Source organism: Taudactylus pleione, unplaced genomic scaffold (assembly GCF_031769625.1).
Source record: "Taudactylus pleione unplaced genomic scaffold, aTauple2 ptg000901l, whole genome shotgun sequence".
Taxonomy (NCBI): domain Eukaryota; kingdom Metazoa; phylum Chordata; class Amphibia; order Anura; family Myobatrachidae; genus Taudactylus; species Taudactylus pleione.
Window position 1 is genome coordinate 485,563 of NW_028285302.1, and position 26,152 is coordinate 511,714.

Genomic DNA, 26,152 nt, shown 5'->3' on the forward strand with positions numbered 1-26,152 from the left:
GACCCGGAGCAATGGAGAGCCCGTCGCTCGCCGGGTCTCGCGCATGCGCACGACGGAGCTCCCTCCATTGTGCGCATGTGCAGTGGGGGAACATCGACCCGCTTGCGAGCATACTGCTGCTCACGAGCGGGTCTGTATGACCCCCAAAGTCCTTTCATGCTGTCTAAGCCCCCTTAAGAGTTGGGCTATAGAAAGGCTCATTGTAGGCGACTTTCACCACCCAGTTGATGTGGCACTGCTGCAGCATCTAGTAGGGGTGGTTTCATTGATTGCTTTTTCTGAATTTGATCTGTTTTGTTCCAATTAGTGTTTGTGCTGGCTTTCTTTGGCGCGTTTAAGATTAGTGAGCTTGTGGTGTTTAGTAGGAGGTCTGCTGACTCCGGTCTATTATTTAAGCATGTGGTACTCCAGGCAAGGACTGTCCTATACAAAATCCCCCTTTCAAAAACTGATCAGTTAGGGCATGGGTGTCAGGGTTCAGCCTAGGATCAGCTATCTCTCACCTCTGTGCTGCCTTCCCCTGACTTTCTTGTGGTCAGACGTCTGGTGCAGTGAGGGGTGAGTTGCTGAGTATTCTGCCTTGGGTGCTTTTGCGGACTTCCATGGTCGGCTGTGTGTTTTGGGGATCGGAGTTCCCATCATGGGCTCCTCCATGACAGTTCCTCTCTGTGACAGTCCTCCTAACCAATGGTAGCATGATCTCAGTCAGCTGACGCTGTGCTCCAATAGTTTGCTACCCCTGGGTATAAATCCGCCCCCAGAACTTCAGGAAGATGGTGTTCAACTTCTTTGTTCTAGTGCCTGTGATACTATGTTGCTCTGTGCTATGCCTGCAGAGAGTTGCTTCAGCCTGCTCACAGTTCTCTATAGTCTCCAGTTTTAGCTTCCTTGCTATTCTCAGTCTGAGAGTTATTTCTCTCCTAGTAACATGTTTTTCTATGTCTGTGTGTCTTTGTATATGTGCTACTGAGGTATCAGATTATCTGCTAGTACTAATTAGCTCACAGCTGGACCTCCCAGCACTCTCCCAGTAATTGCCTTTGTCCAGTACCAGCATTACTAGCTTCCCCAGTTTATTCCTGTCTTCCCTCTCTGTTTCACTGTGTTTATCAGCTCCAGTATCTGCTACAGTTCCTGTACATTTTTATGTATTTCCAAGCTAGCCTGCGACTGGGATTACTACATGTGCCTGTGTCCACTTCTCTCTGTGTCTTGTCTGTGCAGTCAACACCTACATTTATAGCTTTCCAGTATATGTTTGTGTTCTTGCTCTGTGTCTTGTCTCTGCAAATCAGCTCCAAACATATCTAGCAATTCCCTATATATGCCTCTGTTTGTCTGTGCAATCAGCAATTTGATTTCTCAGTGATTCTCAGTACACTTTCCAGTATTCATATGCTAGCCTGTGATTAGGATCCCTTACAGCATTCCAATATCTAAGCATCCAGTTTACCTCATGTGCTCTAGCATTTAGTTTCCAGTCTTCTGCCATTCCCAGGTACCTGTCCAGAGGGCCGCGACCTGCCCACTTGGTGCAGCGGAAAACCAAATCCCAATTGGAGGGGTCACTGGCGAAAACCACCTAGTGAGTTAGACTCCGCGCCTCTGGGCAGGTCTAGCCAAACCTGTGTTTGGCCGCAACTAGGAGACCTAGTACAGTCACTTCCCAGGTCACCCGAATCCCCCGGCTTACCGTCCTCCACAGAGGAACATTTGCACTGGATCGTGACATCAAGCCTCATCCTAATACTGAGATTGCCCTTTGCACTTGGCTGGTTTATATGCCGGTCTGCACTCTTTGTGTCAGTTGGGTTTGCATGTTGCACAATGTGGTACTCATGCTACTTGTGCAGTGGCCAGCGGGCTGCCTCCATCTGCCATTCAAGCTATTGGTAGATGGAAGTCATCCGCCTTTACTGTAAGTCATATGGTAGATGTGATAAGCTTTAAGTTGTGTTTTTCCTACCCAGAAACGTTGTTTACCCACCAGTTTTTGAATGGCTAGCATTCAAAAATTGAGGGTGTGAAGGAATTTTTTAATTTTTCATCCAAAAGGGCCTCAATTCAATTGGCTTATTATTCACGGCTCATGGGAGTTTTTTTGGATTTTCTCCTTTGCTTGAGTATTGCTACTAACATTCTCCTTCTATGTTATCACTCTATCCTTTTTCTTATATATATTTTATTACTGCAGCGTTTTAGTTCTGTTTGTTCTTTTACAGCTTTGTCCGTGTCTTCTGAGCAAGTGTGGCTTGTGGGCCATTCATTTATTTATTGGGCTGAGGAGAACAGGATGGGAAGAAGGAAGTCCCTGTTATTAGGTGGTCGTCAGGTTCGATGGTTGGAGTCTAAGGTATGCATGGGTCGGCTCTTTTGGTCCTTCTATTTCATCATGAGAAGTGTCACGATTGGTGATTCACCTTGGTGGCAATGATATTAGATAGTCAAGAATATTGATCTGATCTTGCGGATGAAGGCTGTCGTGGTGGCCTGAGGTGTGCTTGGTGTGGTTGGAAATTGTCCCTCGCCATGCATGGAGGGGTTATAGGGACCTTTTGGCCTTGGATACAGCTTGCAGGAAGATTAATAAGGCTGTTTCTCATTTTGTCTCCGGTTCTGGTGGTTTGGTGGTGTGGCACGCAAGTTTGCAGCTGGAGTTAGGGTAGGTGTGTTTTTAGGTGCTGTTTTTTCTTTTTGGATGCCATCTGGTGTTTGGGTGGCAGGCTGCGGTTCTTTGAACCTGGCAGTGGCGAGAAGGTGCTAAAACCCAGTGGCCACATAAGGTGTAAGAAAACGCTGTGCAGCACATATCCTTTGAAGGGTCATATTATGGCCTACCTCTGCGGGAGTACTTTGGGCTTCCATCTCTGTGGACAGGCTCATACTGTGCACTATTATAGGGGTTGTGAGTCTTCACAGCTCAGCTTACAATGACCACTTGGGGGCGCATCAGTCGCTCCCTAATATTGGTTAAGTAACATATGGCTGGAGCTGAGTGTTTGTAGCATCCTTCTTTGCCTCCCAAAAGTAAATGAAAAGCTCATGGTCATACATTCAATAAATGCAAGTTATGACCATTTAACCAAAGCAGTCTGTGTCCATATCTTTATTTTAGTATAAGTTAGTTGTAAGTTGTTATATTGTCTTTAGATGCAATATTAAAGTTATGGACGCCTTATCTGTTTTGTAAGAGATACTGTAATAAAAACATATTATAATAACCACAAGACATGGAAACCAAATATTGGAGTAATTTATTATAAAAAGACACACATAGACTATTCTCATTTAACCAATAAATAATTAAAAAAAAAAACAATGGGAATGTCCTTGTTGGTTTATGTAACATCTACATCCTGGTTTGGCAAAAAAAAACTATCATTGCATAACTGGTCTCCAGATAACCCAGCTGTGACTGACCGGCTTTGAGCAGGTAATTCCAATTTAAATGAATGAGTGCTCTGATTGGTCAGCACATTATAACAGCCCTACCAGCTTAGAGCCCATCTATCGTGGCACTAGGGTTTTTTATGTTCAGGTTGGGGGCCCATTGGGCTAGCTGTATGGGCTGAAGTGTAAAAGTAGCTTGGTCGCTGAATAACGCTGTCCCTCATGCATTTTACTAGTAGCAGTAAAAGACTGTGACTGCGACTGTAGCAGAATGTAGGATATATAGAGGCAGAGTGTGATACAGTGCAACTGGGTGCCAGGAGCAAAGCTGAGGCAGACTGAAATGAAATATGCTGTGAAGCAATGCTGAAGCAAGTTTTCTGGATAGCACTAGAGCAGAATGCTGTGAAGCAATGCAGCAGCAGGTTTTCTGGATAGCAGTGGAGCAGACTGCTGTGACACTGTCCAAGATGGCAGCACCTATAATGCAGAACAGCAGGGACTGCACATTTACAGATAACCACAGGTCTCAGGGATGTCGGAGGCAGCCAGTGGGGACACCGATGGCAGTTAGGTGGCTCCTCCGCAACAGCATGACAGAGATCCAGACCCAATGTGTGACAACTTCCTCCAGACTTGCCTACCCTCCCAAAAATCAGGTGCACCTCCCAGCCCCGCAGAAAGGCAGGCAAGCCTCCCGGCAGCTGCCGATCACCCCGACACCCCCCCATAATTAATAGTTTAACCCCTGCAGCGGAGTTGGCCGGTGACTCAATTCACACTGAATCGCGTCATTTTGGTCACGCCCCCTGCTCGACAATGCCTGTGTTATCGGTATTGTGTAGCGGGGGCATGGCCAAAATGATGCAATTGCATGGCCCCACCCCCAGCACACCCACAAATGCCCGACACCAACCTGGCCACTCTCCCTTGTCCCAGCTATGCCCCCGTACTGCCGATCTGGCTGAATCCTTCCGGAAGGAGCAGCCAGAAAGACGGCAAGTATGACTTCCTCTAAGCCAGTCCTACTTGATGAAGACCCTAAGTTGTGTGTCCCGCTTTGCTAAAGTGGCACCAGTCCTAACTGGTAAATCCAAGTGCTTGCAATGAAGCTCTATGGGAAACTGCACCTAATTTGCCACTAGCTTTTCCCACTAAAGCTGGGTGCACACAATCATACACTGTGTTTGCCCAATCCGTTGTACTTTGAATAGTCCCATCTCCTGTGCGGCACCTAAGAATGGATGAGTTAATGATTAAAGGTGGTGTTGTTACATGCAGCATGAGGAGGTGATGTTACATGCAGCATGAGGCGGTGTTGTTACATACAGCATGAGGTGGTGTTGTTACATGCAGCATGAGGCGGTGTTATTACATACAGCATGAGGCTGTGATGTTACATACAGCATGAGGCGGTGATGTTACATACAGCATGAGGAGGTGATGTTACATACAGCATGAGTTGGTGATGTTACATGCAGCATGAGGTGGTGATGTTACATACAACGTAAGGCAGTGTTGTTACATGCAGCATGAGGAGGTGTTGTTACATACAGCATGAGGAGGTGATGTTACATGTAGCATGAGGAGGTGTTGTTACATGCAGCATGAGGAGGTGATGTTACATACAGCATGAGGTGGTGATGTTACATATGACATGTGGAAGGTGATGTTACATGCTGCATGAGGTGGTGTTGTTACATGCAGCATGAGGAGGTGATGTTACATACAGCATGAGGAGGTGTTGTTGCATGCAACATGAGGAGGTGATGTTACATACAGCATGAAGAGGTGATGTTACATGCAGCATGAGGTGGTGATGTTACATACAGCATTAGGCAGTGTTGTTACATGAAGCATGAGGAGGTGTTGTTACATAAAGCATGAGGAGGTGATGATACATGCAGCATGAGGTGGTGATGTTACAAGCAGCATGAGGAGGTGATGTTACATACAGCAAGAGGAGGTGTTGTTACATGCAGCATGAGAAGGTGATGTTACATACCGCATGAGGAGGTGATGTTACATGCAGCATGAGGAGGTGATGTTACATACAACGTAAGGCAGTGTTGTTACATGCAGCATGAGTAGGTGTTGTTACATACAGCATGAGGAGGTGATGTTACATGTAGCATGAGGAGGTGATGTTACATGCAGCATGAGGTGGTGTTGTTACATCCAGCATGAAGAGGTGTTGTGACATGCAGCATGAGGAGGTGATGTTACATACAGCAAAAGGAGGTGTTGTTACATGCAGCATGAGGAGGTGATGTGACATGCAGCATGAGGAGGTGTTGTTACATGCAGCATGAGGAGGTGATGTTACATGCACCATGAGGTGGTGATGTTACATGCAGCATGAGGAGGTGATGTTACATGCACCATGATGTGGTGTTGTTACATGCAGCATGAGGAGGTGATGTTACATGCAGCATGAGGAGGTGATGTTACATGCAGCTTGAGGAGGTGATGTTACATGCAGCATGAGGAGGTGATGTTACATACAGCATGAGGAGGTGTTGTTACATACAGCAAGAGGAGGTGTTGATACATACAGCTTGTAGAGGTGATGTTGCATGCAGCATGTGGAGGTGTTGTTGCATACAGCATGAAGTGGTATGGTTACATGCAGCATGAGGTGGTGATGTTACATACAGCATTAGGCAGTGTTGTTAGATGCAGCAAGAGGAGGTGTTGTTACATAAAGCATGAGGAGGTGATGATACATGCAGCATGAGGTGGTGATGTTACATGCAGCATGAGGAGGTGATGTTACATACAACAAGAGGAGGTGATGTTACATGCAGCATGAGGAGGTGATGTTACATACCGCATGAGGAGGTGATGTTACATGCAGCATGAGGAGGTGATGTTACATACAACGTAAGGCAGTGTTGTTACATGCAGCATGAGGAGGTGTTGTTACATACAGCATGAGGAGGGGATGTTACATGTAGTATGAGGCGGTGATGTTACATGCAGCATGAGGTGGTGTTGTTACATGCAGCATGAAGAGGTGTTGTTACATGCAGCATGAGGAGGTGATGTTACATACAGCATAAAGAGGTGTTGTGACATGCAGCATGAGGAGGTGTTGTTACATGCAGCATGAGGAGGTGGTGTTACATAGAGCATGAGGAGGTGTTGTTACATGCTGCATGAGGAGGTGTTGATACATGCTGCATGAGGAGGTGTTGTTACATGCAGCATGAGGTGGTGAAGTTACATACAGCATAAGGAGGTGTTGTTACATGCAGCATGAGGAGGTGATGTTAAATGCAGCATGAGGAGGTGATGTTACATGCAGTATGAGGAGGTGTTGTTACATACAGCATGAAGTGGTATTGTTAAATGCAGCATAAGGAGGTGATGTTACATGCAGCATGAGGAGGTGATGTTACATACAGCATGAGGAGGTGATGTTACATACAGCATGAGGACTTGATGTTACATGCAGCATGATGAGGTGATGTGACATGCAGCACGAAGTGGTGTTGTGACATGCAGCATGAGGAGGTGATGTTACATACAGCATGAGGAGGTGTTGTTATATGCAGCATGATGAGGTGATGTGACAGGCAGCATGAGGAGGTGTTTTTACATGCAGCATGAGGAGGTGATGTTACATGCAGCATGAGATGGTGTTGTTACATGCAGCATGAGGAGGTGTTGTTACATACAGCATGAGGAGGTGATGTTACATACAGCATAAGGAGATGATGTTATATGCAGCATGAGGAGGTGTTGTTACATGCAGCATGAGGAGGTGATGTTACATGCAGCATGAGGAGATGATGTTACATGAACCATGATGTGGTGTTGTTACATGCAGCATGAGGAGGTGATGTTACATGCAGCATGAGGAGGTGATGTTACATGCAGCATGAGGAGGTGAAGTTACATGCAGCTTGAGGAGGTGATGTTACATGCAGCATGAGGAGGTGATGTTACATACAGCATGAGGAGGTGTTGTTACATACAGCAAGAGGAGGTGTTGTTACATACAGCTTGAGGAGGTGATGTTGCATGCTGCATGTGGAGGTGTTGTTGCATACAGCATGAAGTGGTATGGTTACATGCAGCATGAGGTGGTGTTGTTACATACAGCATGAGGCAGTGTTGTTACATGCAGCATGAGGAGGTGATGTTACATACAGCATGAGTTGGTGTTGTTACATACAGCATGAAGTGGTATTGTTACATGCAGCATGAGGAGGTGTTGTTACATACAGCATGAGGTGGTGAGGTTACATGCAGCATGTGAAGGTGTTGTTACATGCAGCATGAGGAGGTGATGTTACAAGCAGCATGAGGAGGTGATGTTACATACAGCATGAGGAGGTGATGTTACATTAAGCATGAGGAGGTGTTGTTACATACAGTAAGCGGAGGTGTTGTTACATACAGCTTGAGGAGGAGTTGTTACATGCAGCATGAGGAGGTGATGTTACATGCAGCATGAGGAGTTGATGTTACATACAGCATGAGGAGGTGTTGTTACATACAGCATGAAGTGGTATTGTTACATGCAGCATGAGGAGATGTTGTAACATGCAGCATTTCGGTGGTGATGTTACATGCAGCATGAGGTGGTGTTGTTACATACAGCATGAGGAGTTGTTGTTACATACAGCAAGAGGAGGTGTTGTTACATACAGCTTGAGGAGGTGATGTTAGATGCAGCATGAGGAGGTGATGTTACATGAACCATGATGTGGTGTTGTTACATGCAGCATGAGGAGGTGTTGTTACATACAGCATGAGGAGGTGATGTTACATACAGCATAAGGAGGTGATGTTATATGCAGCATGAGGAGGTGTTGTTACATGCAGCATGAGGAGGTGATGTTACATGCAGCATGAGGTGGTGATGTTACATGCAGCATGAGGAGATGATGTTACATGAACCATGATGTGGTGTTGTTACATGCAGCATGAGGAGGTGATGTTACATGCAGCATGAGGAGGTGATGTTACATGCAGCATGAGGAGGTGAAGTTACATGCAGCTTGAGGAGGTGATGTTACATGCAGCATGAGGTGATGTTACATACAGCATGAGGAGGTGTTGTTACATACAGCAAGAGGAGGTGTTGTTACATACAGCTTGAGGAGGTGATGTTGCATGCAGCATGTGGAGGTGTTGTTGCATACAGCATGAAGTGGTATGGTTACATGCAGCATGAGGTGGTGTTGTTACATACAGCATGAGGCAGTGTTGTTACATGCAGCATGAGGAGGTGATGTTACATACAGCATGAGTTGGTGTTGTTACATACAGCATGAAGTGGTATTGTTACATGCAGTATGAGGAGGTGTTGTTACATACAGCATGAGGTGGTGAGGTTACATGCAGCATGTGAAGGTGTTGTTACATGCAGCATGAGGAGGTGATGTTACAAGCAGCATGAGGAGGTGATGTTACATGCAGCATGAGGAAGTGATGTTACATTAAGCATGAGGAGGTGTTGTTACATACACTAAGAGGAGGTGTTGTTACATACAGCTTGAGGAGGAGTTGTTACATGCAGCATGAGAAGGTGATGTTACATGCAGCATGAGGAGGTGATGTTACATACAGCATGAGGAGGTGTTGTTACATATAGCATGAAGTGGTATTGTTACATGCAGCATGAGGAGATGTTGTAACATGCAGCATGAGGCAGTGTTGTTACATACAGCATGAGGAGGTGTTGTTACATACAGCATGAAGTGGTATTGTTACATGCAGCATTTCGGTGGTGATGTTACATGCAGCATGAGGTGGTGTTGTTACATACAGCATGAGGAGTTGTTGTTACATACAGCAAGAGGAGGTGTTGTTACATACAGCTTGAGGAGGTGATGTTAGATGCAGCATGAGGAGGTGATGTTACATGAACCATGATGTGGTGTTGTTACATGCAGCATGAGGAGGTGATGTTACATGCAGCATGAGGAGGTGATGTTACATGCAGCATGAGGAGGTGATGTTACATGCTGCTTGAGGAGGTGATGTTACATGCAGCATGAGGATGTGATGTTACATACAGCATGAGAAGGTGTTGTTACATACAGCAAGAGGAGGTGTTGTTACATACAGCTTGAGGAGGTGATTTTACATGCAGCATGAGGAGGTGATGTAACATGCAGCATGTGGAGGTGTTGTGACATACAGCATGAAGTGGTATGGTTACATGCAGCATGAGGTGGTGTTGTTACATACTGCATGAGGCGGTGTTGTTACATGCAGAATGAGGTGGTGATGTTACATACAGCATGAGTTGGTGTTGTTACATACTGCATGAAGTGGTATTGTTACATGCAGCATGAGGAGGTGTTGTTACATGCAGCATGAGGTGGTGAGGTTACATACAGCATGGTAAGGTGTTGTTACATGCCACATGAGGAGGTGAGGTTACATGCAGCATGAGGAGGTGATGTTACATACAGTAAGAGGAGGTGTTGTTACATACAGCTTGAGGAGGAGTTGTTACATGCAGCATGAGGAGGTGATGTTACATGCAGCATGAGGAGGTGATGTTACATACAGCATGAGGAGGTGTTGTTACATACACCATGAAGTGGTATTGTTACATGCAGCATGAGGAGGTGTTGTTACAAGCAGCATGAGGTGGTGTTGTTACATACAGCATGAGGAGGTGTTGTTACATACAGCTTGAAGTGGTATTGTTACATGCAGCATTTCGGTGGTGAGGTTACATGCAGTAGGAGGTGGTGTTGTTACATACAGCCTGAGAGGTGATGTTACATACAGCATGAGGTGGTGTTGTTGCATGCAGCATGAGGTGCTGTTGTTTCATGCAGCAAGAGGCGGTGATGTTACATGCATCATGAGGTGGTGTTGTTACATGCAGCATGAGAGGTGATGTTACATGCAGCAAGAGGAGGTGTTGTTACATGCAGCATGAGGAGGTTATGTTACATGCAGCATGAAGAGGTGTTGTTACATGCAGCATGAGAGGTGATGTTACATACAGAATGAGTTGGTGTTATTACATGCAGCATGAGGTGGTATTGTTACATCCAGCATGAGGAGGTGCTGTTACATGCAGCATGAGGTGGTGATGTTACATATAGCATGAGGCGGTGTTGGTACATACATCAAGAGGTCGTGATGTTACATACAGCATGAGGAGGTGATGTTACATGCAGCATGAGGTGGTGTTGTTACATGCAGCATGAGAGGTGATGTTACATGCAGCAAGAGGAGGTGTTGTTACATGCAGCATAAGGTGGTGTTGTTACATGCAGCATGAGGAGGTTATGTTACTTACAGCATGAGGAGATGACGTTACATACAGCATGAGGAGGTGTTGTTACATGCAGAATGAGGCAATGTTGTTACAAGCAGCATGAGAGGTGATGTTACATACAGCATGAGGAGGTGATGTTACATGCAGCATGAGGAGGTGTTGTTACATACAGCATGAGGAGGTGTTGTTACATACAGCATGAGAGGTGATGTTACATGCAGTATGAGGAGGTGTTGTTACATACAGCATGAGGAGGTGTTGTTACATATAGCATGAAGTGGTATTGTTACATGCAGCATGAGGAGATGTTGTAACATGCAGCATGAGGCGGTGTTGTTACATACAGCATGAGAGGGGATGTTACGTGCAGCAAGAGGAGGTGTTGTTATATGCAGCATAAGGTGGTGTTGTTACATGCAGCTTGAGGAGGTGATGTTACTTACAGCATGAGGAGATGACGTTACATACAGCATGAGGAGGTGTTGTTACATGCAGCAGAAGGCAGTGTTGTTACAAGCAGCATGAGAGGTGATGTTATGTACAGCATGAGGATGTGATGTTACATGCAGCATGAGGAGGTGTTGTTACATACAGCATGAGGAGGAGTTGTTACATACAGCATGAGGAGGTTTTGTTACATGCAGCATGAGGTGGTGTTGTTACATGCAGCATGAGAGGTGATGTTACATACAGCATGAGGTGGTGTTATTACATGCAGCATGAGATGGTATTGTTACAGCATGAGGAGGTGATGTTACATGCTGCATGAGGTGGTGATGTTACATACAGCATGAGGTGGTGTTGTTACAAAAAGCATGAGGGGGTGATGTAACATACAGCAAGAGGAGGGGTTGTTACATACAGCATGAGGAGGTGATGTTACATGCAGCATGAGGAGGTGATGTTACATACAGCATGAGGAGGCGTTGTTACATACAGCATGAGGCGGCATTGTTACATACAGTATGTGGAGGTGATGTTACATGCAGCATGAGGAGGTGATGTTACATGCAGCATGAGGAGGTGATGTTACATGCAGCATGAGGAGGTGTTGTTACATAGAGTAAGAGAAGGTGTTGTTACATACAGCTTGAGGAAGAGTTGTTACATGCAGCATGAGGAGGTGATGTTACATGCAACATGAGGAGGTGATGTTACATACAGCATGAGGAGGTGTTGTTACATACAGCAAGAAGTGGTATTGTTACATGCAGCATGAGGAGATGTTGTTACATGCAGCATGAGGCAGTGTTGTTACATACAGCATGAGGAGGTGTTGTTACATACAGCATGAAGTGGAATTGTTACATGCAGAATTTCGGTGGTGATGTTACATGCAGCATGAGGTGGTGTTGTTACATACAGCATGAGAGGTGATGTTACATACAGCATGAGGTGGTGTTGTTACATGCAGCATGAGATGCTGTTGTTACATGCAGAATGGGGTGGTGATGTTACATGCAGCAGGAGGTGGTTTTGTTACATGTAGCATGAGAGGTGATGTTACATGCAGCAAGAGGAGGTTATGTTAAATGCAGCATGAGGAGGTGTTGTTACATGTAGCATGAGAGGTGATGTTACATGCAGCATGAGGAGGTCATGTTACATGCAGCATGAGGAGGTGTTGTTACATGCAGCATGAGAGGTGATGTTACATACAGCATTAGTTGGTGATGTTACATACAGCATGAGGCGGTGTTGGTACACACAGCATAAGGTGGTGATGTTACATACAGCATGAGGAGGTGATGTTACATGCAGCATGAGGTGGTGTTGTTACATGCAGCATGAGGTGGTGTTGTTACATACAGCATGAGGAGGTGTTGTTACATACAGCATGAAGTGGTATTGTTACATGCAGCATTTCGGTGGTGATGTTACATGCAGTAGGAGGTGGTGTTGTTACATACAGCATGAGAGGTGATGTTACATACAGCATGAGGTGGTTTTGTTACATGCAGCATGAGGTGCTGTTGTTAAATGCAGCCTGAGGTGGTGTAGTTACATGCAGCATGAGGTGGTGTTGTTACATGCAGCATGAGAGGTGATGTTACATGCAGCAAGAGGAGGTGTTGTTACATGCAGCATGAGGAGGTTATGTTACATGCAGCATGAAGAGGTGTTGTTACATGCAGCATGAGAGGTGATGTTACATACAGCATGAGTTGGTGTTATTACATGCAGCATGAGTTGTTATTGTTACATACAGCATGAGGAGGTGTTGTTACATGCAGCATGAGGAGGTGATGTTACATGCAGCATGAGATGGTGTTGTTACATGCAGCATGAGGAGGTGTTGTTACATACAGCATGAGGAGGTGATGTTACATACAGCATAAGGAGATGATGTTATATGCAGCATGAGGAGGTGTTGTTACATGCAGCATGAGGAGGTGATGTTACATGCAGCATGAGGAGATGATGTTACATGAACCATGATGTGGTGTTGTTACATGCAGCATGAGGAGGTGATGTTACATACAGCATGAGGAGGTGATGTTACATGCAGCATGAGGAGGTGAAGTTACATGCAGCTTGAGGAGGTGATGTTACATGCAGCATGAGGAGGTGATGTTACATACAGCATGAGGAGGTGTTGTTACATACAGCAAGAGGAGGTGTTGTTACATACAGCTTGAGGAGGTGATGTTGCATGCTGCATGTGGAGGTGTTGTTGCATACAGCATGAAGTGGTATGGTTACATGCAGCATGAGGTGGTGTTGTTACATACAGCATGAGGCAGTGTTGTTACATGCAGCATGAGGAGGTGATGTTACATACAGCATGAGTTGGTGTTGTTACATACAGCATGAAGTGGTATTGTTACATGCAGCATGAGGAGGTGTTGTTACATACAGCATGAGGTGGTGAGGTTACATGCAGCATGTGAAGGTGTTGTTACATGCAGCATGAGGAGGTGATGTTACAAGCAGCATGAGGAGGTGATGTTACATGCAGCATGAGGAGGTGATGTTACATTAAGCATGAGGAGGTGTTGTTACATACAGTAAGCGGAGGTGTAGTTACATACAGCTTGAGGAGGAGTTGTTACATGCAGCATGAGGAGGTGATGTTACATGCAGCATGAGGAGTTGATGTTACATACAGCATGAGGAGGTGTTGTTACATACAGCATGAAGTGGTATTGTTACATGCAGCATGAGGAGATGTTGTAACATGCAGCATTTCGGTGGTGATGTTACATGCAGCATGAGGTGGTGTTGTTACATACAGCATGAGGAGTTGTTGTTACATACAGCAAGAGGAGGTGTTGTTACATACAGCTTGAGGAGGTGATGTTAGATGCAGCATGAGGAGGTGATGTTACATGAACCATGATGTGGTGTTGTTACATGCAGCATGAGGAGGTGTTGTTACATACAGCATGAGGAGGTGATGTTACATACAGCATAAGGAGGTGATGTTATATGCAGCATGAGGAGGTGTTGTTACATGCAGCATGAGGAGGTGATGTTACATGCAGCATGAGGTGGTGATGTTACATGCAGCATGAGGAGATGATGTTACATGAACCATGATGTGGTGTTGTTACATGCAGCATGAGGAGGTGATGTTACATGCAGCATGAGGAGGTGATGTTACATGCAGCATGAGGAGGTGAAGTTACATGCAGCTTGAGGAGGTGATGTTACATGCAGCATGAGGTGATGTTACATACAGCATGAGGAGGTGTTGTTACATACAGCAAGAGGAGGTGTTGTTACATACAGCTTGAGGAGGTGATGTTGCATGCAGCATGTGGAGGTGTTGTTGCATACAGCATGAAGTGGTATGGTTACATGCAGCATGAGGTGGTGTTGTTACATACAGCATGAGGCAGTGTTGTTACATGCAGCATGAGGAGGTGATGTTACATACAGCATGAGTTGGTGTTGTTACATACAGCATGAAGTGGTATTGTTACATGCAGTATGAGGAGGTGTTGTTACATACAGCATGAGGTGGTGAGGTTACATGCAGCATGTGAAGGTGTTGTTACATGCAGCATGAGGAGGTGATGTTACAAGCAGCATGAGGAGGTGATGTTACATGCAGCATGAGGAAGTGATGTTACATTAAGCATGAGGAGGTGTTGTTACATACACTAAGAGGAGGTGTTGTTACATACAGCTTGAGGAGGAGTTGTTACATGCAGCATGAGAAGTTGATGTTACATGCAGCATGAGGAGGTGATGTTACATACAGCATGAGGAGGTGTTGTTACATATAGCATGAAGTGGTATTGTTACATGCAGCATGAGGAGATGTTGTAACATGCAGCATGAGGCAGTGTTGTTACATACAGCATGAGGAGTTGTTGTTACATACAGCAAGAGGAGGTGTTGTTACATACAGCTTGAGGAGGTGATGTTAGATGCAGCATGAGGAGGTGATGTTACATGAACCATGATGTGGTGTTGTTACATGCAGCATGAGGAGGTGATGTTACATGCAGCATGAGGAGGTGATGTTACATGCAGCATGAGGAGGTGATGTTACATGCTGCTTGAGGAGGTGATGTTACATGCAGCATGAGGATGTGATGTTACATACAGCATGAGAAGGTGTTGTTACATACAGCAAGAGGAGGTGTTGTTACATACAGCTTGAGGAGGTGATTTTACATGCAGCATGAGGAGGTGATGTAACATGCAGCATGTGGAGGTGTTGTGACATACAGCATGAAGTGGTATGGTTACATGCAGCATGAGGTGGTGTTGTTACATACTGCATGAGGCGGTGTTGTTACATGCAGAATGAGGTGGTGATGTTACATACAGCATGAGTTGGTGTTGTTACATACTGCATGAAGTGGTATTGTTACATGCAGCATGAGGAGGTGTTGTTACATGCAGCATGAGGTGGTGAGGTTACATACAGCATGGTAAGGTGTTGTTACATGCCGCATGAGGAGGTGAGGTTACATGCAGCATGAGGAGGTGATGTTACATACAGTAAGAGGAGGTGTTGTTACATACAGCTTGAGGAGGAGTTGTTACATGCAGCATGAGGAGGTGATGTTACATGCAGCATGAGGAGGTGATGTTACATACAGCATGAGGAGGTGTTGTTACATACACCATGAAGTGGTATTGTTACATGCAGCATGAGGAGGTGTTGTTACAAGCAGCATGAGGTGGTGTTGTTACATACAGCATGAGGAGGTGTTGTTACATACAGCTTGAAGTGGTATTGTTACATGCAGCATTTCGGTGGTGAGGTTACATGCAGTAGGAGGTGGTGTTGTTACATACAGCCTGAGAGGTGATGTTACATACAGCATGAGGTGGTGTTGTTGCATGCAGCATGAGGTGCTGTTGTTTCATGCAGCAAGAGGCGGTGATGTTACATGCATCATGAGGTGGTGTTGTTACATGCAGCATGAGAGGTGATGTTACATGCAGCAAGAGGAGGTGTTGTTACATGCAGCATGAGGAGGTTATGTTACATGCAGCATGAAGAGGTGTTGTTACATGCAGTATGAGAGGTGATGTTACATACAGAATGAGTTGGTGTTATTACATGCAGCATGAGGTGGTATTGTTACATCCAGCATGAGGAGGTGCTGTTACATGCAGCATGAGGTGGTGATGTTACATATAGCATGAGGCGGTGTTGGTACATACATCAAGAGGTCGTGATGTTACATACAGCATGAGGAGGTGATGTTACATGCAGCATGAGGTGGTGTTGTTACATGCAGCATGAGAGGTGATGTTACATGCAGCAAGAGGAGGTGTTGTTACATGCAGCATAAGGTGGTGTTGTTACATGCAGCATGAGGAGGTTATGTTACTTACAGCATGAGGAGATGACGTTACATACAGCATGAGGAGGTGTTGTTACATGCAGAATGAGGCAATGTTGTTACAAGCAGCATGAGAGGTGATGTTACATACAGCATGAGGAGGTGATGTTACATGCAGCATGAGGAGGTGTTGTTACATACAGCATGAGGAGGTGTTGTTACATACAGCATGAGAGGTGATGTTACATGCAGTATGAGGAGGTGTTGTTACATACAGCATGAGGAGGTGTTGTTACATACAGCATGAAGTGGTATTGTTACATGCAGCATGAGGAGATGTTGTAACATGCAGCATGAGGCGGTGTTGTTACATACAGCATGAGAGGGGATGTTACGTGCAGCAAGAGGAGGTGTTGTTATATGCAGCATAAGGTGGTGTTGTTACATGCAGCTTGAGGAGGTGATGTTACTTACAGCATGAGGAGATGACGTTACATACAGCATGAGGAGGTGTTGTTACATGCAGCAGAAGGCAGTGTTGTTACAAGCAGCATGAGAGGTGATGTTATGTACAGCATGAGGATGTGATGTTACATGCAGCATGAGGAGGTGTTGTTACATACAGCATGAGGAGGAGTTGTTACATACAGCATGAGGAGGTTTTGTTACATGCAGCATGAGGTGGTGTTGTTACATGCAGCATGAGAGGTGATGTTACATACAGCATGAGGTGGTGTTATTACATGCAGCATGAGATGGTATTGTTACAGCATGAGGAGGTGATGTTACATGCTGCATGAGGTGGTGATGTTACATACAGCATGAGGTGGTGTTGTTACAAAAAGCATGAGGGGGTGATGTAACATACAGCAAGAGGAGGGGTTGTTACATACAGCATGAGGAGGTGATGTTACATGCAGCATGAGGAGGTGATGTTACATACAGCATGAGGAGGCGTTGTTACATACAGCATGAGGCGGCATTGTTACATACAGTATGTGGAGGTGATGTTACATGCAGCATGAGGAGGTGATGTTACATGCAGCATGAGGAGGTGATGTTACATGCAGCATGAGGAGGTGTTGTTACATAGAGTAAGAGAAGGTGTTGTTACATACAGCTTGAGGAAGAGTTGTTACATGCAGCATGAGGAGGTGATGTTACATGCAACATGAGGAGGTGATGTTACATACAGCATGAGGAGGTGTTGTTACATACAGCAAGAAGTGGTATTGTTACATGCAGCATGAGGAGATGTTGTTACATGCAGCATGAGGCAGTGTTGTTACATAGAGCATGAGGAGGTGTTGTTACATACAGCATGAAGTGGAATTGTTACATGCAGAATTTCGGTGGTGATGTTACATGCAGCATGAGGTGGTGTTGTTACATACAGCATGAGAGGTGATGTTACATACAGCATGAGGTGGTGTTGTTACATGCAGCATGAGATGCTGTTGTTACATGCAGAATGGGGTGGTGATGTTACATGCAGCAGGAGGTGGTTTTGTTACATGTAGCATGAGAGGTGATGTTACATGCAGCAAGAGGAGGTTATGTTAAATGCAGCATGAGGAGGTGTTGTTACATGTAGCATGAGAGGTGATGTTACATGCAGCATGAGGAGGTCATGTTACATGCAGCATGAGGAGGTGTTGTTACATGCAGCATGAGAGGTGATGTTACATACAGCATTAGTTGGTGATGTTACATACAGCATGAGGCGGTGTTGGTACACACAGCATAAGGTGGTGATGTTACATACAGCATGAGGAGGTGATGTTACATGCAGCATGAGGTGGTGTTGTTACATGCAGCATGAGGTGGTGTTGTTACATACAGCATGAGGAGGTGTTGTTACATACAGCATGAAGTGGTATTGTTACATGCAGCATTTCGGTGGTGATGTTACATGCAGTAGGAGGTGGTGTTGTTACATACAGCATGAGAGGTGATGTTACATACAGCATGAGGTGGTTTTGTTACATGCAGCATGAGGTGCTGTTGTTAAATGCAGCCTGAGGTGGTGTAGTTACATGCAGCATGAGGTGGTGTTGTTACATGCAGCATGAGAGGTGATGTTACATGCAGCAAGAGGAGGTGTTGTTACATGCAGCATGAGGAGGTTATGTTACATGCAGCATGAAGAGGTGTTGTTACATGCAGCATGAGAGGTGATGTTACATACAGCATGAGTTGGTGTTATTACATGCAGCATGAGTTGTTATTGTTACATTCAGCATTAGGCGGTGTTGTTACATACAGCATGAGGAGGTGATGTTACATACAGTATGAGGAGGTGTTATTACATGCAGCATGAGGAGGTGATGTTTCATACAGAATGAGGAGGTGTTGTTACATACAGCATGAGGCGGCGTTGTTACATACAGTATGTGAAGGTGATGTTACATGCAGCATGAGGTTGTATTGTTACAAGCAGCATGAGGAGGTGATGTTACATGCAGCATGAGGCGGTGTTTTTACATACAGCATGAGAGGAGATGTTACGTGCAGTATGAGGAGGTGTTGTTACATACAGCATGAGGAGGTGTTGTTACATGCAGCATGAGGTGGTGTTGTTACATGCAGCAAGAGAGGTGATGTTACATACAGCATGAGATGGTGTTAATACATGCAGAATGAGGTTGTATTGTTACATACAGCATGAGGAGTTGATGTTACATGCAGCATGAGGTGTTGTCGTTACATACAGCATGAGAAGGTGTTAATACATGCAGTATGAGGAGGTGTTGTTACATGCAGCATGAGGAGTTGTTGTTACATGAGGCATGAGGTGTTGTTGTTACATGCAGCATGAGAGGTGATATTACATACAGCATGAGGTGGTGTTGTTACATGCAGTATGAGGATGTGATGTTACATGCAGCATGAGTAGGTGATGTTACATACAGCATGAGGTGGTGATGTTACATACAGCATGAGTAGGTGATGTTACATGCAGCATGAGGCGGTGATGTTACATAAAGCATAAGGTGGTGTTGTTACATACAGCATGAGGAGGTGATGTTACATGCAGCATGAGGAGGAGTTTTTACATGCAGCATGAGGAGGCGTTGTTACATACAGCATGAGGCAGCATTGTTACATACAGTATGTGGAGGTGTTGTTACATGCAGTATGTGGAGTTGATGTTACATGCAGCATGAGGAGGTGTTGTTACATACAGCATGAGGTAGTGTTGTTACATGCAACATGAGGAGGTGATGTTACATGCGGCATGAGGAGGTGATGTTACTTGCAGCATGAGGAGGTGATGTTAAATGAGCAAGAGGAGATGTTGTTACATGCAGCATGAGGAGATGTTGTTACATGCAGCATGAGGAGATCTTGTAACATGCAGCATGAGGAGGTGTTGTTACATGCAGCATGAGGAGGTGTTGTTACATGCAGCATGAGACAGTGTTGTTACATACAGCTTGAGAGGTGATGTTACATGCAGTATGAGGAGGTGTTGTTACATGCAGCATGAGGAGTTGTTGTTACATGAGGCATGAGGTGTTGTTGTTACATGCAGCATGAGAGGTGATATTACATATAGCATGAGGTGGTGTTGTTACATGCAGTATGAGGAGGTGATGTGACATGCAGCATGAGGAGGTGATGTTACATACAGCATGAGGTGGTGATGTTACATACAGCATGAGGAGGTGATGTTACATGCAGCATGAGGCGGTGATGTTACATAAAGCATAAGGTGGTGTTGTTACATACAGCATGAGGAGGTGATGTTACATGCAGCATGAGGAGGAGTTTTTACATGCAGCATGAGGAGGCGTTGTTACATACAGCTTGAGGTGTCATTGTTACATACAGTATGTGGAGGTGTTGTTACATGCAGTATGTGGAGGTGATGTTACATGCAGCATAAGGAGGTGATGTTACATGCAGCATGAGGAGGTGTTGTTACAGCATGAGGTGGCATTGTTACATACAGTATGTGGAGGTGATTTTACATACAGCATGAGGAGGTGATGTTACATACACCATGAGGTGGTGTTGTTACATGCAGCATGAGGAGGTGATGTTACATACACCATGAGTTTGTGTTGTTACATGCAACATGAGTCGGTGATGTTACTTGCAGCATGAGAAGGTGATGTTACATGCAGCATGAGGAGGTGATGTTACATGCAGCATGAGGAGGTGATGTTACATGTAGCATGAGGAGGTGATGTTACAGGCAGCATGAGGAGGTGATGTTACATACAGCATGAGGAGGTGTTGTTACATACAGCAAGAGGAGGTGTTGTTAGATGCAGCATGAAGTGGTGATGTTACATGCAGCATGAGGTGGTGTTGTTACATGCAGCATGAGAGGTGATGTTACATGGAGCAAGAGGAGTTGTTGTTACCTGCAGCATGAGGAGGTGATGTTACATGTAGCATGAGGAGGTGATGTTACAGGCAGCATGAGGAGGTGATGTTACATACAGCATGAGGAGGTGTTGTTACATACAGCATGAGGTGCTGTTGTTAGATGCAGCATGAAGTGGTGATGTTACATGCAGCATGAGGTGGTGTTGTTACATGCAGCATGAGAGGTGATGTTACATGCAGCCAGAGGAGTTGTTGTTACATGCAGCATGAGGAGGTAATGTTACATGCAGCATGAGGAGGTGTTGTTACATGCAGCATGAGGTGGTGATGTTACATATAGCATGAGAGGTGATGTTACATACAGCATGAGGAGATGATATTACATGCAGCATGAGGAGGTGTTGTTACATGCAGCATGAGATGGTGTTGTTACATACAGCATGAGAGGTGATGCTACATGCAGTATGAGGAGGTGTTGTTACATACAGCATGAGGCGGTGATGTTACATAAAGCATAAGGTGGTGTTGTTACATACAGCATGAGGAGGTGATGTTACATGCAGCATGAGGAGGTGATGTTACATACAGCATGAGGAGGTTTTGTTACATGCAGCATGAGGTGGTGTTGTTACATGCAGCATGAAAGTTGATGTTACATACAACATGAGGTGGTGTTGTTACATGCAGCATGAGAGGTGATGTTACATGCAGCAAGAGGAGGTGTTGTTACATGCAGCATGAGGAGGTTATGTTACATGCAGCATGAAGAGGTGTTGTTACATGCAGCATGAGAGGTGATATTACATACAGCATGAGTTGGTGTTATTACATGCAGCATGAGGTGTTATTGTTACATACAGCATGAGGAGGTGCTGTTACATGCAGCATGAGGTGGTGATGTTACATTCAGCATTAGGCGGTGTTGTTACATACAGCATGAGGAGGTGATGTTACATACAGTATGAGGAGGTGTTATTACACGCAGCATGAGGAGGTGATGTTACATACAGAATGAGGAGGTGTTGTTTCATACAGCTTGAGGCGGCGTTGTTACATACAGTATGTGAAGGTGATGTTACATGCAGCATGAGGTTGTATTGTTACAAGCAGCATGAGGAGGTGATGTTACATGCAGCATGAGGCGGTGTTGTTACATACAGCATGAGAGGAGATGTTACATGCAGTATGAGGAGGTGTTGTTACATACAGCATGAGGAGGCGTTGTTACATGCAGCATGAGGTGGTGTTTTTACATGCAGCAAGAGAGGTGATGTTACATACAGCATGAGATGGTGTTAATACATGCAGAATGAGGTTGTATTGTTACATACAGCATGAGGAGTTGATGTTACATGCAGCATGAGGTGTTGTCGTTACATACAGCATGAGAAGGTGTTAATACATGCAGTATGAGGAGGTGTTGTTACATGCAGCATGAGGAGTTGTTGTTACATGAGGCATGAGGTGTTGTTGTTACATGCAGCATGAGAGGTGATATTACATACAGCATGAGGTGGTGTTGTTACATGCAGTATGAGGATGTGATGTTACATGCAGCATGAGTAGGTGATGTTACATACAGCATGAGGTGGTGATGTTACATACAGCATGAGTAGGTGATGTTACATGCAGCATGAGGCGGTGATGTTACATAAAGCATAAGGTGGTGTTGTTACATACAGCATGAGGAGGTGATGTTACATGCAGCATGAGGAGGAGTTTTTACATGCAGCATGAGGAGGCGTTGTTACATACAGCATGAGGCAGCATTGTTACATACAGTATGTGGAGGTGTTGTTACATGCAGTATGTGGAGTTGATGTTACATGCAGCATGAGGAGGTGTTGTTACATACAGCATGAGGTAGTGTTGTTACATGCAACATGAGGAGGTGATGTTACATGCGGCATGAGGAGGTGATGTTACATGCAGCATGAGAAGGTGATGTTAAATGCAGCAAGAGGAGATGTTGTTACATGCAGCATGAGGAGATGTTGTTACATGCAGCATGAGGAGATCTTGTAACATGCAGCATGAGGAGGTGTTGTTACATGCAGCATGAGGAGGTGTTGTTACATGCAGCATGAGACAGTGTTGTTACATACAGCTTGAGAGGTGATGTTACATGCAGTATGAGGAGGTGTTGTTACATGCAGCATGAGGAGTTGTTGTTACATGAGGCATGAGGTGTTGTTGTTACATGCAGCATGAGAGGTGATATTACATACAGCATGAGGTGGTGTTGTTACATGCAGTATGAGGAGGTGATGTTACATGCAGCATGAGGAGGTGATGTTACATACAGCATGAGGTGGTGATGTTACATACAGCATGAGGAGGTGATGTTACATGCAGCATGAGGCGGTGATGTTACATAAAGCATAAGGTGGTGTTGTTACATACAGCATGAGGAGGTGATGTTACATGCAGCATGAGGAGGAGTTTTTACATGCAGCATGAGGAGGCGTTGTTACATACAGCATGAGGCAGCATTGTTACATACAGTATGTGGAGGTGTTGTTACATGCAGTATGTGGAGTTGATGTTACATGCAGCATGAGGAGGTGTTGTTACATACAGCATGAGGTAGTGTTGTTACATGCAACATGAGGAGGTGATGTTACATGCGGCATGAGGAGGTGATGTTACATGCAGCATGAGAAGGTGATGTTAAATGCAGCAAGAGGAGATGTTGTTACATGCAGCATGAGGAGATGTTGTTACATGCAGCATGAGGAGATCTTGTAACATGCAGCATGAGGAGGTGTTGTTACATGCAGCATGAGGAGGTGTTGTTACATGCAGCATGAGACAGTGTTGTTACATACAGCTTGAGAGGTGATGTTACATGCAGTATGAGGAGGTGTTGTTACATGCAGCATGAGGAGTTGTTGTTACATGAGGCATGAGGTGTTGTTGTTACATGCAGCATGAGAGGTGATATTACATACAGCATGAGGTGGTGTTGTTACATGCAGTATGAGGAGGTGATGTTACATGCAGCATGAGGAGGTGATGTTACATACAGCATGAGGTGGTGATGTTACATACAGCATGAGGAGGTGATGTTACATGCAGCATGAGGCGGTGATGTTACATAAAGCATAAGGTGGTGTTGTTACATACAGCATGAGGAGGTGATGTTACATGCAGCATGAGGAGGAGTTTTTACATGCAGCATGAGGAGGCGTTGTTACATACAGCTTGAGGTGTCATTGTTACATACAGTATGTGGAGGTGTTGTTACATGCAGTATGTGGAGGTGATGTTACATGCAGCATAAGGAGGTGATGTTACATGCAGCATGAGGAAGTGTTGTTACAGCATGAGGCGGCATTGTTACATACAGTATGTGGAGGTGATTTTACATACAGCATGAGGAGGTGATGTTACATACACCATGAGGTGGTGTTGTTACATGCAGCATGAGGAGGTGATGTTACATACACCATGAGTTTGTGTTGTTACATGCAGCATGAGGCGGTGATGTTACTTGCAGCATGAGAAGGTGATGTTACATGCAGCATGAGGAGGTGATGTTACATGCAGCATGAGGAGGTGATGTTACATGTAGCATGAGGAGGTGATGTTACAGGCAGCATGAGGAGGTGATGTTACATACAGCATGAGGAGGTGTTGTTACATACAGCAAGAGGAGGTGTTGTTAGATGCAGCATGAAGTGGTGATGTTACATGCAGCATGAGGTGGTGTTGTTACATGCAGCATGAGAGGTGATGTTACATGCAGCAAGAGGAGTTGTTGTTACATGCAGCATGAGGAGGTGATGTTACATGTAGCATGAGGAGGTGATGTTACAGGCAGCATGAGGAGGTGATGTTACATACAGCATGAGGAGGTGTTGTTACATACAGCATGAGGTGCTGTTGTTAGATGCAGCATGAAGTGGTGATGTTACATGCAGCATGAGGTGGTGTTGTTACATGCAGCATGAGAGGTGATGTTACATGCAGCCAGAGGAGTTGTTGTTACATGCAGCATGAGGAGGTAATGTTACATGCAGCATGAGGAGGTGTTGTTACATGCAGCATGAGGAGGTGATGTTACATATAGCATGAGAGGTGATGTTACATACAGCATGAGGAGATGATATTACATGCAGCATGAGGAGGTGTTGTTACATGCAGCATGAGATGGTGTTGTTACATACAGCATGAGAGGTGATGCTACATGCAGTATGAGGAGGTGTTGTTACATACAGCATGAGGCAGTGATGTTACATAAAGCATAAGGTGGTGTTGTTACATACAGCATGAGGAGGTGATGTTACATGCAGCATGAGGAGGTGTTGTTACATGCAGCATGAGGAGGTGTTTTTACATACAGCATGAGGTGGCATTGTTACATACAGTATGTGGAGGTGTTGTTACATGCAGCATGTGGAGGTGATGTTACATGCAGCATGAGGAGGTGATGTTACATGCAGCATGAGGAGGTGATGTTACATACAGCATGAGGAGGTTTTGTTACATGCAGTATGAGGTGGTGTTGGTACATGCAGCATGAAAGTTGATGTTACATACAACATGAGGTGGTGTTGTTACATAAAGCATGAGTTGGTGTTGTTACATACAGCATGAGGAGGTGATGTTACATGCAGCATGAGGAGGTGTTGTTACTTGCAGCATGAGGAGCTGTTGTTACATACAGCATGAGGAGGTGTTGTTACATGCAGCATGAGGAGATGTTGTAACATGCAGCATGAGGAGGTGTTGTTACATGCAGCATGAGGAGGTGTTGTTACATGCAGCATGAGGAGGTGATATTACATACAGCATGAGGAGGTGTTGTTACATGCAGCATGAGGAGGTGATGTTACATACAGCATGAGGAGGTGTTGTTACATGCAGCATGATGCGGTGTTGTTACATACAGCATGAGAGGTGTTGTTACATGCAGTATGAGGAGGTGTTGTAACATACAGCATGAGGAGTTGTTGTTACATGCAGCATGAGGTGTTGTTGTTACATGCAGCATGAGAGGTGATATTACATACCGCATGAGGTGGTGTTGTTACATGCAGCATGAGGAGGTATTGTTACATAGAGCATGAGGAAGTGATGTTACATGCAGCATTAGGCGGTGATGTTACATACAGCATGAGGCGGTGTTGTTACATACAAGATGAGGTGGTAATGTTACATACAGCATGAGGAGGTGATGTTACATGCAGCATGAGGCGGTGATGTTACATAAAGCATAAGGTGGTGTTGTTACATACAGCATGAGGAGGTGATGTTACATGCAGCATGAGGAGGAGTTGTTATATGCAGCATGAGGAGGCATTGTTACATACAGCATGTGGTGGCATTGTTACATACAGTATGTGGAGGTGTTGTTACATGCAGTATGTGGAGGTGATGTTACATGCAGCATGAGGAGGTGTTGTTACATACAGCA